The following is a 10732-nucleotide window of genomic DNA, read 5'->3' as shown; positions in this document are numbered from 1 at the left end:
ATAAAGTTTACTTTATATACATTCTGTTGCCTACCATTTTTTTGTACAAATCAAAATTATAAAGCTTTCTTTCTCCAGCTAAAAGCAGGACACTCAAACATAATATGTCCACTACGTTTATACCCCAGAGTGATAGCAACCAAGTCTGGGTGCATCACCTCATTCCAAAATTAAATGTTTTTGAGTACCTGGTATTACATAGAAAAAATACATTATGTCTCTTTCTGGTCACACGCCCAGTTGGGTGAGCAGTGAGGGGTAGGTCGCGGAGAGACCAAAGAAAAGACCCAGAGATGGCAAATGAGACACAAAGGTTTATTGGAGTTACTTACAGGGATGTCCAGTGGTGGCTGACTGGACAGAAATGTGCACCCACTACCTTGGGTGGGGAGAGGGTTGCTTACATAGGCAGGGGACACAAAGGCTATAAGCTTGCCAAGAGGGGCTCTCCCTGGTATGACCAGCGTTCCCAGGAACAGTAGCTTACGTACAGGGGCTCTGTATTCCTTTAAGAAGTGATGTTCTTTGAGTGAGATAAGGTAAGATCCAGACTGGCCAGGCCCTGGATGGTTACAAATCCCAGCAGCTGGGCATCCTGCCCAGAAAGGAGCCAGAAAGACACATGGTTGCAATGGGCTTGTGGGCTCTTACCTAGCAAGCAAGGCCCAGGCCCTACAGTCTCACACTCTGGGAACTGAGATGACGTAGGCAAAAATTTCTACCCCACAGTTAGGCATCTGTAAGCAGAGCAGCAGTCTCATACATGTCCACCGCTGGGGGACCCAAGGAAACAATGATAGAATCTCTGCCAGAGAAGGATCTTGAGAGTTTGCTGTTCATTCTTTTTATATTTCCTATACAGGTCTAGCAAAAGTTCCATCCTAGAGGTTTCTGTTTAGGACCCACAGGGAGAGATAATATACCTAGATGGAACTAGTAGGTTTCAAATAACTCCACTCTCATTTGGATTTTTTTTTCTGAAAATAAATTCCTCATACCCATCGACTTGTCTTTGGAAATCAAATACAAAAGTAGGACATCTTATTCAGAAGCTTTGAAACATATAAAGTAGCCTCCAACTTACCAGATTTCCAGGCCAGAAGGCTGATTCACGTAGGAAGGACAAATCCTGGGTGGCAGGAAGGGATCCTTTAGATGAATTTGTACAGCAGACTAGTGACTTACATTTTCTTGTACCAATGCATGGTATTGAGGACTGTCACACCCTCCTGCAAGGGGGACACCCATAGACAGCCAATTTTTAGTCCAGGACTCAGCTAGCTCTTCACAGTCTGCTGTATTTTACAATCACTTTCCCCTACAATTATTTACTTTGAAAAATTTCAAACCTACAGAAAAGTTGAAAGAACAATACAATGAACACCTCTATTCTGTTCATCTAAATTCAACAATTAACATTCACTTGCTCCGTTTCTCTATCTACACACACCCACACACATTCATATTGCTTTAGTAAATGCAGACAAGAAGCCTACTTCAACCCTAAATACTTCAGCATGTATTTCCGGATATTAAGGGCATTATCCTATATAACCATAATATAATTCAATTATGAAATCTAAGGATATTAATATTAATTCAATATTATCCAATATATGCTCCAGATATAAATTTTTCCATTGTTTAAAAAATGTCATAACATATCTATATACATATACACATTTAACATATGCGTATATATCATATATATGACAAAGATAAAGGATTAAGATTGTGTGTTGTGATACTGATATTTCCCCATGTTCCAATTAAAGTTTCTAAATTGCACTTTTGTCCTTATCACCTGGAACTCTCTCCCGATTTCTTTGCTTTTGTTGTTTCTGATGGCATTGCATTTTTGAAGAACACGGGCTAGTTATTTTGTTCAATGTCCTACATTCTGATCAAACTAAAGATTTTTGGAAAGAACAGCACATATGTATTTGTGCTTCCACTGCATCCTGTCAGGAAGCAAGTTGTCCAAGAACAAAGCAACAAAATATTGTGAATATTTTTACCTCGAAAATATTAAAGGAAACTCAGCATCTGCCAGCAAGGTTAGTACTCCGCGTTGCGGCTGCAGTAACCTTGGCTCCAACCCAAAACTTCAGCGTCTGGCGTCCATCTTGAGAGGAACTCACCCGTCTTTTGTTTTGCTTTTAATCCCAGCACTGACTGCGACCCTTACTGCGGCCAGAGTTTACCGCTAACTCGCCAGTACACCGCTGTCAAAAGCGAAGGAAAGCCCACAGTAAACACGCATAGAGCCAGGTCATTGGGTACTTTGGACGTGCCCCATATCTGAGCATGCGCAGAAATTATTCCAAAATGTGAACTGTCCTCTGTCAAAGAGCCTTGTAGCTTTCACTAATGAAATGGTGCCATCATAGCCGTCTGGTTGAGATATTTAAACTATTAGTGGGGCTTTTGGGGAGAAACGAGGATGAGCTTAGTGCTTTAAGCACTAAGATAAAATGTACACCTCTTGCCGTAGTCTACACGGGTTAATATCCATGCCCCATCCCCCATGTTTATGCTGACAGTAATTCACAGAGTAAAATGCAAAAATCTTAACTAGACAGGTTGTTGAATTTTGACAAAAACAACCACCACCCAGATCGTTATAGAAAATTTCCATCATCCCAACAAGGTCTTTAGAGCCACTTTCCAGGCAATCAATGACCACCCTCCCCGGGCTTGGTTAATCTCTATTCTGATGTCTAATAGATTAGTATTGCCTCTTCTTGAAATTCACATAAAGGAGTGCACATTTTTTTGTATCTGGTTTTTTTTCTCTCTCCTGTTTTTAAAATATGTCCATATTGTTACAGGTATCAGTAGTTAATTTGGATGTCATTAAACAAGTGTTATTCCAGTGTGTGAATACACCACAGTTGATGGACAATTAGGTTATTTCTAGTTTGGCCTATTGTGAAGAAGGTTGTTTGAATATTCTTGTACAAGTCTATTTGTGGACAGGTACATTCATTTCCTTGGAGTACATAATAAGTACTGGAATTGCTGTGTCATAGGGTAGGTGCCAGTTTAACTTAATTAGAAACTGCCAGTTTTGTAAAATGGCAGCAATGAGCAATATAGTTACTCCACATATTGTCGGAACTTAGTATTCTCTGTCTTTTAAATTTACCTATTCTGGTGGGTATGTAATGGTATCTCATCACCATTTTAATTTGTGTTTTCATAGTGAGTAATAATGTTGAACATATTTTCTTATGCCTTTTTGCCATTTAGAAGTCACCTTTTGTGAAGAAAGCCTATTGAAGGATTTTGCCCACTTTTAGTTGGCTAGGCTTTTTATTATTAATTTTTAAAAGTTATCTATATATTTAAAATTTGAGTAATTTTTAAGATAAAATACTGTAAATATCTTCTCCCAGTCTGTGGCTTGCCTTTTCATTTACTTATGTTGATTTTTGATGAATAGAAGCTTTAATTTTGATGAAATCCAATTTAGCTTTATTTTTTCTTTTATTATTAAGGTCTTTTGTGTTCTCTAAGAAATCTTTCTACCCTAGGGTTATGAATGTATTCTTCTAAATATCTTATAGTAACTTTAAAGTTTTAGTTTTTATTTTTAAATCTATTACATCTCAAATTCATTTCCTGACTACAACACACTTTGGAGCCACCAATAATCTGGCCCCCAGACATCTTCTCTATATTATAAAAACATTTGAAATAGTAACCTGTTCTGCTCCATGACAGCTACAGGCCCTGTGCTTCTCTCCATCTTCTCCTGCCCCTCTCTCCCTCTCTCTTTCTCTGCATCTGAGAATCCCAGAAACAACTGAAATAGAGAACTAGAGAGATCCAGTCTAATCTGTGCTCAAGAGCACAGGTTCTAGATTGGGAGGCTAGTTCAGCTTTTGTATGGGCTTGGATAAATGTGCTTCAATATTTTCATCTGCAAGATTGAGCCAATAATAGAATTTTACTTCATACTGTTGTTGCCAGATATGCCTGGATTTAGCAACTACTCAATAATGTCAAAATCAGTAGAGTCATCAAAATCATTGTCATTATCTGCTGCACTATTTAGACAACCACTGTCCTAATTTTTTCATATTAGTTTTGCATCTTCTAGAACTTCATAGAAATGAAATCATAGCATATGTACTTTTTTGTATCCTGCTTCTTTCTTTCTGCACAATGTCTCAATTTTATCCGTACTGTTGAGTATATCAGATGCTCATTCCTTTTTTATTGCTGAGTGGTATTCCATTGCTTGGCTATCTCACAGTTTCTTTACCATTCACTTGATAAAAAACATTTGGGTTGTTGCCAGTACTGGTTATTGTGAATAAAGCTGCTTTGAACATCTTTACATAGGAGATTTTTTGGACATTTGTTTTGATTTCTTTTGGAAAAAAAATCTAGTTTTTCTGTAGTAGTTGTACCATTTTACATTCCTGCCAACAATGTGTGAGAGTTGTGGGTTATCCACATCTTCACCAAGATTGGGTGTTTTCTGTCTTTATAATTTTAGCCACACTACTGGGAGTAGTGGTATTTCAATGTGGTTTTAATATCCATTTACCTGACAGCTAACAAGATTAAGCACTCTTTGATGTGCTTTATTGGCCACGTGTATATCTTCCTTTCTGAACTATCTGCTCAAGTCTGTTACCCAATTAAAGAACTTGGGTTGTTTGATTTATTTATTGTCAGATTGGGGGAGCTCATTATTATATCCTAGATACAGACTTTTTTTTTGTCAGACAGTTTTTGTGAGTTTTTTCTCCCTGTGACTTGCTTTTTCCCTGTCTTGATGGTGTCTTTTTTTTGGTGAGGAAAATTGGCCCTGAGCTCACATCTATGCCAATCTTCCTCTATTTTGTATGTGGGTTGCCTCCATAGCATGGCTTGAGGAGTGGTGTTGGTCCACACCAGGGATCCAAACCTGCAAACCTGGGGCCACTGAAGTGGAGTGCCCTGAACTTAAACACTACGCCACCAGGTCAGCCCCTTGATGATGTCTTTTGATGAGAAGATAGTGTTAATGTTGCTAAGTCTACTTTATCTTTATTCATACTATTTTTCTGTGTCCTGTTTAATAGATCTTTTCCTATCACCAGGTCACAAAGATATTCTCAAAATGCTTTCTATCTTAAACTTTTATATTTTGGTCTATGATGCACCTCAAGTTAATTTTTATGTGTAGTATGAGGTAGAAATAAAGTTTTTTTCCCTAATGTGGACACCTAGTTGTTCCAGTACCATTTATTGAACCTATTTTCTTCCCTCATTGAACTGCTTTTATTGAAAACCAGTTGACCACATGAGTCAGTTTCAGGCCTCTCAATTCAGCCTATTTATCTATTTGTGTATCCTGCTGCCACTAGCACACTGCCTTGCATATTATAGCTTATAGTAAGTCTTAAATCAGGTAGTGCAATTCCTCCAGTTCTGCTCTCCTTTTCACACAGCTGAATTTTGAAATACATAAAAAATTTATGCAACCATCACAGATCAAAATGTGCTGTCATTTCATTCCTCTTATTTCAGTGTAGGACACATGCCCTCCTATGTATTGATTGACCCCTGTGGTCAATGATCGTCTGTTGTACCCTCTGGGAAGAATAAATCTCCCATTGGCTGCAGGCTGAGAGAGGTAAAATGCCTGCAACACTCAGCAGAGTCTGAATCTTTCCTGAACAAAAAAAATTTAGGTCACTTTTCCGTCCTTTGATCTTAGGAAATGTTTCCTTTGCTTATTTCTAACTGTGAACTATACAAAGCTGTGTGTTATTTATAATTTTTCTTTCTAGGAAAATAGAGTCCTATGGATGATCCCTAATTTGCTAACCTTATTGTTAGATGTGACGTGCAAATTGGAGATTAAGGGAGACTTGACTTTTTCTGCATATGAATGAAGATAGGGGAGAGGCAGAGATAAAGAGTGGGAAGAACTGATTTTAGGATTTGGCAGTGAATATCAGATTTTGGAAAAGAGAAGATACTGGATGGGCATATCCAGGGAAAAAGAACTTTAGTGGAAACAACAGATATTTAAAGGCTACTTTATGACGTTGTTCATTTGCTAATGTGTAATTCTTCTTTCCCATCTCTGTAAATATGGCACAGGTGAGCTTGATATGTCTGTTATATGTTTTTTGGAATGCATATTTAAATAAAAATAATTATTATACTTCAAATATTCATCCATGAACCTCCTAGCTTCATATTTGGTCCTATCAACTGTGCATTGAGAGTAAAATGGGCCCCACCTGGAGATCTACCTGGAAAGTGCAATTAAAATTAAGGAAAGGGGTTGTGACTGTCTCAAGAATAGTAGCTTTCCATAATGTAGTGATTTTCCTATTTCCTTCAGACCTGATCTTGTCTTCTTTAAATAAAGGCTATTGGAAAAAAAAAAATATTCAGTTGCATCCTTACCACAGAAATCCTGGGTAAGGAAATTCAAGGCAAGATTACAGATTGCCTACTCACGGGTAGCCTGGCCAAGGTTGTCTGTGTCCTCTAACTTGGCAAACTGGAGACTCAACTCACTTTCCCCAGCCACAGGAAGACCGGATTCTGGATGAGGTTGACTTCCTGGTAATTTTAGATCCTGAAATCTCATAGGATTTCTTCCCTTCTCTTTGAACTATCTCTCACCTACTCAACAGGAGAGGATTCACTGCCTATATTTCTGGTTAGGACCCTTTTGGGGTTCCTTGTGGACATGTCTGGAGACATGTCTGGTGGCTGGCTTCTCCTATATGTCTCTCCCGATCTGATCGTTTAAGGAGCTCAGAAGTGACTCATGACTTAACTCCCTGCCTATGAGACCCTAAGGAGCCCAGATGACAGCACATGCTGGAGACACTACAGTTAAGCCAGGTGGCCCTTCGTGCACTGCTCACCTGCTCCTCGGGTTTGTGGGGAAGAGGAAAACGCTATCCCTCAATCTTCTCTGCAGGCCAAACTAAAGAGGTGTGAGGTTCCAAAATGGTCAGGAAAAACCTTGCTGTGTTGACCCAGATTGAAGCCTGGCCTTCCAGTACAGGCTCGAATGAGGCAGGTTTTAGGACAAAACCAAAGAAAAGGATCAATGACAGCACAGCCCCAGGATACTGAGACTAAAGTCTCAGATCTTAACCTCTGAATGAGCAAAGGGCCAAGAGTTGAATCTATTCTGTGTATTTATGAAGAGAGTCATTAGCCGGAGTTCAGAGACCTGGACAGGAGGGATCACGCACAGCAGTGGTTCTCAACAGAGGGTGATCTTGCCTCCACCCCATCCTTTCCCACTAGGACATCTGGCAATGTCTGAAGACTTTTTTGATTATCACGACTTGAGGTGTGTGTGGCCTCTACTGGCATCTAGTCTGCCTAGGCCTGGGAAGCCCTAGCCTACAATGCACTGAAATATCCTACAATGCACGAGAATTCCCTCCACAACAAAGAATTATCATATCAATATCAATAGTGTCCAGGTTGAGAAACCCTGGTGTAGATCAATGTCCACACTTTACCTAGGAGACAACATTGATTACTGACTTATTGGATGTGGACTCTAAGGAAAACTCTGAAGTCAGAGAAAACTAAGATTTTGGCATGAGCATATGGAAGGATGGAGTTGCCATCAACTAAGGTGGGAAAACTGTAAAGGCAGCATGTTGTAGGGGGAAGATCTGAAATCTAGTTCAGGGCCTCAGAGCCTTGCTTGAATGAGTTTTCCATCCACGCCATCTCCATTCCGGCATGATGTTGAGTATCCTGGGGTCTCACCCTGGACGCCTCCCCTCCTGCTTCCTCTCAGCAATCTCATTCACTCCCTGGCTCAGCAACCTTCTCTCCACACATGGGCACCTCTAAAAGGCGTGTCTCCAGGGCAGTTGAGAGGTGCTGCTGGGAGGAGGCAACTCACTCCTGGACTGGTGGACCTGGAGGGTCTCGTGGGCACATCATTGGCCTCACAGAGGGCTCAGTACATCACTAAAGGTCTTGTCTTTGGGGAAAGCAGGGAAAGAACAGTCTTCTGGACCTTCCCAGGAAGGAAGAGCAGCATTCACAAAGGTAGGTAGGTCGAGGCTCAGTATTCCACTCTAATGGAGCTACAGTCGGAGGGTCTGAGAAAACCAAACAGGTGGTTCCCTGGTGTAGTGGCTAGGACTTGGCAGTTTTTCCCACCATGCCTTGATTCCCAGTCAGATCATGTTTTTGCAACATCTCCCTTCATGCAAGAATTATCTTTATCCCTGGAGTTTTGGTGTGCTGCAAGGGTGAGATACAGAAGCATCTCGGCACCGAGTCTCAAAGCTCCGATGAAGACGGGTAAGTAATGGTGGTCTGCTAGTCACTTCTCAAACTCAGTGCTGACCACCCAGCTCCCCACGCTCGCCACAGAAGGCCCTCTTACCTGCACTCTGTTTTTTCCCTCCGGGCACACCTGTTCTTGTCATATCTCCATTTTACACAGAGGCTGGAGTGGCTTTACAGCACTAAGCAGCTTCCCCAAGCTTACACAACCATGCAGAGATTCCAACTTGCACTGGGCTCACACTGAAGCCCACCGTCTTGCTGTTGCTGCCCCAGAGCCATCAGCGGGCTGAACTCTGAATAACATAGTCACAGCCTTTGTGCGTCCCCTGGAAATGGGATGGTCTACCCTGCCTCTTTGGTTTCTTTTGCTTGTAAGTTGTTTATTGGGCATTTGGAAGAGGTACCTGGAGGCAATCCCACGAGGACGGGAAGGAGGTGAGCTGTGGGTGAGGCTGTCTTGGGCTGTCCCCCAACATAGATGAAGCACTGCAGTTGTCTGCAGGACTTACCCTCTCCTGAAACAGGACATACACTTATGCAGGCTCTAGACAACAATGAAAGGGTCTTTGTATGGTAAATATATATTTCTCAACAAATTTAGGTGTGAGCATAAGTGAGGCCATCTTGTTACACTAAATGGCCCCAGCTACTCCTCTGTGTGACTACTCGCTGTTCTGCACATACTCTAAAAAAATTCACATGCTCTCCTGATTTATGGCCTCTCCTTACGTATGTACTCCCCAATAGCTTGATAAATTAAAAAAAAAAAAAACCTTGTTCCATGAGTTTCTCTCCAGGAACAGGCTGACCACAGGCAGGAAACACACCTATAAGGTATCCATCACAGTTGACAGAAGAATAAAATAATGTGATGCCTGGAGCCCATCACACCTGGAGACCAACATCCCAACCCCCTCCTTACTGCCCATGTTCCCTGTGTAACTACCTCAAGATTCTGTAATCTTTGAAGATGGGTCTTCTAGACATTAGTCACCTGTCTTCTGATTTACCAGCTAATTTAATTAAACTTCGTTTCTCAATCTCTAACTCATTGTAATTAATTGGCTCAGATCTCAGTGAGCAGAGTGACCCCATTGCTTGGTATCATAGGTAGTTATCAATATTTTTTCTGCCTTATTTTCTCTTTCGTCTTTTTGAACTCTAAATATATATATCTTAGAATTTTTGATATTGCCCTACAGGTCCCTAAGGTTCTATTAATTTTTTTTTCAACTCTTTTTCTCTCTGTGCCTCAAGTAGGATGATTTCTATCTCTCTCTTCAAGTTCACTGAATTTCTGTCACTTCCACTATGCAGTTAAGTCCATCCAGTGATTGTTTTTTGAGAACTTTTTCCAATTTCAAATTTTACATTTGGTCCTGCATTTACTATTTCCTGATAATATTTTCTAAATTTTAATTATTATGGTTATATTTTCCTTTACATTCTTAAACATAGTTATAATTGTGGCTTAAAATTTCTGGCCTCCTATTTCCAACATGAGATTTCTGGGTCAGTCTCCCATGATTGTCTTATCTTGCACATGGGTACAGCAATATTAGAGTAATTTATGTAGAGTGATTTTGGGTTGCATTGTGGATATTGTGAATGACATAGAGATTTTGGATTGTTATGCATTACAAAAGCACTGGATTTTTTTAAAGAGCAAGCTTGGTTGATATCAAATTGCAAACTCTTTCCCTTGCAATGGATGACAGGTGAAATCTCAGTTCAGTCACTTTAGTTTTAGCTGAACTTCTTGGAGACTGCCCAAACATGCATAATTCAGGAGTCAGCCAGAAACTTGGGCAGAATTTTTACACACAACTTTGAATTTCCCTTCAGTGGCTTTTCCCTTTCTGGGTTTCTTCCCGACCTCTTGATTTTTCAAATGCTGTGATTGCCCAAACTTTGTTCTCTGCTCCTTTTTTAAAATTTTTTCCCCCAAAGCCCCAGTAGATAGTTGTATGTCATAGTTGCACAGCCTTCTAATTGCTGTATGTGGGACGCGGCCTCAGCATGGCCAGAGAAGCAGTGCATTGGTGCACGCCCGGGATCCAAACCCGGGCCGCCAGCAGCAGAGTGCACGCACTTAACCGCTAAGCCACCAGGCCGGCCCCTCTGCTTCTTTCATCCAGTAAGACAGTTTGGTTTTGTATTGAAATTTAGCTGACCCAAATAGGGCAGACCGAGGTATGCTCTCAGTGAAAAATTTGAAAAATTGAAAGTTCACTATGTGCAGTTCTTCCATGTGTCTGCCTGCTTTTGTTCAGTTTCCCAGCACCTTCAGATAAATTTTTAGGAATATATTTTGTCCACAATTTACAGTTGCTATCTGTAGAGGGGTTACTCCGAAAAAGGCCATTACCAGAAGCCAAACGCATTCTGTCAGTAATGGCAGCCTAGCAAACTGGGTTTGAATCTCTGTGTGGCTGTGTAAGCT

The sequence above is a fragment of the Ceratotherium simum genome, chromosome 2 (assembly GCF_057802395.1).
Source record: "Ceratotherium simum simum isolate JZ-2026a chromosome 2, ASM5780239v1, whole genome shotgun sequence".
NCBI classification, from domain to species: Eukaryota; Metazoa; Chordata; class Mammalia; order Perissodactyla; family Rhinocerotidae; genus Ceratotherium; species Ceratotherium simum.
The sequence above is the reverse complement of the archived record's forward strand: the minus strand, read 5'-3'. Positions refer to the sequence as shown.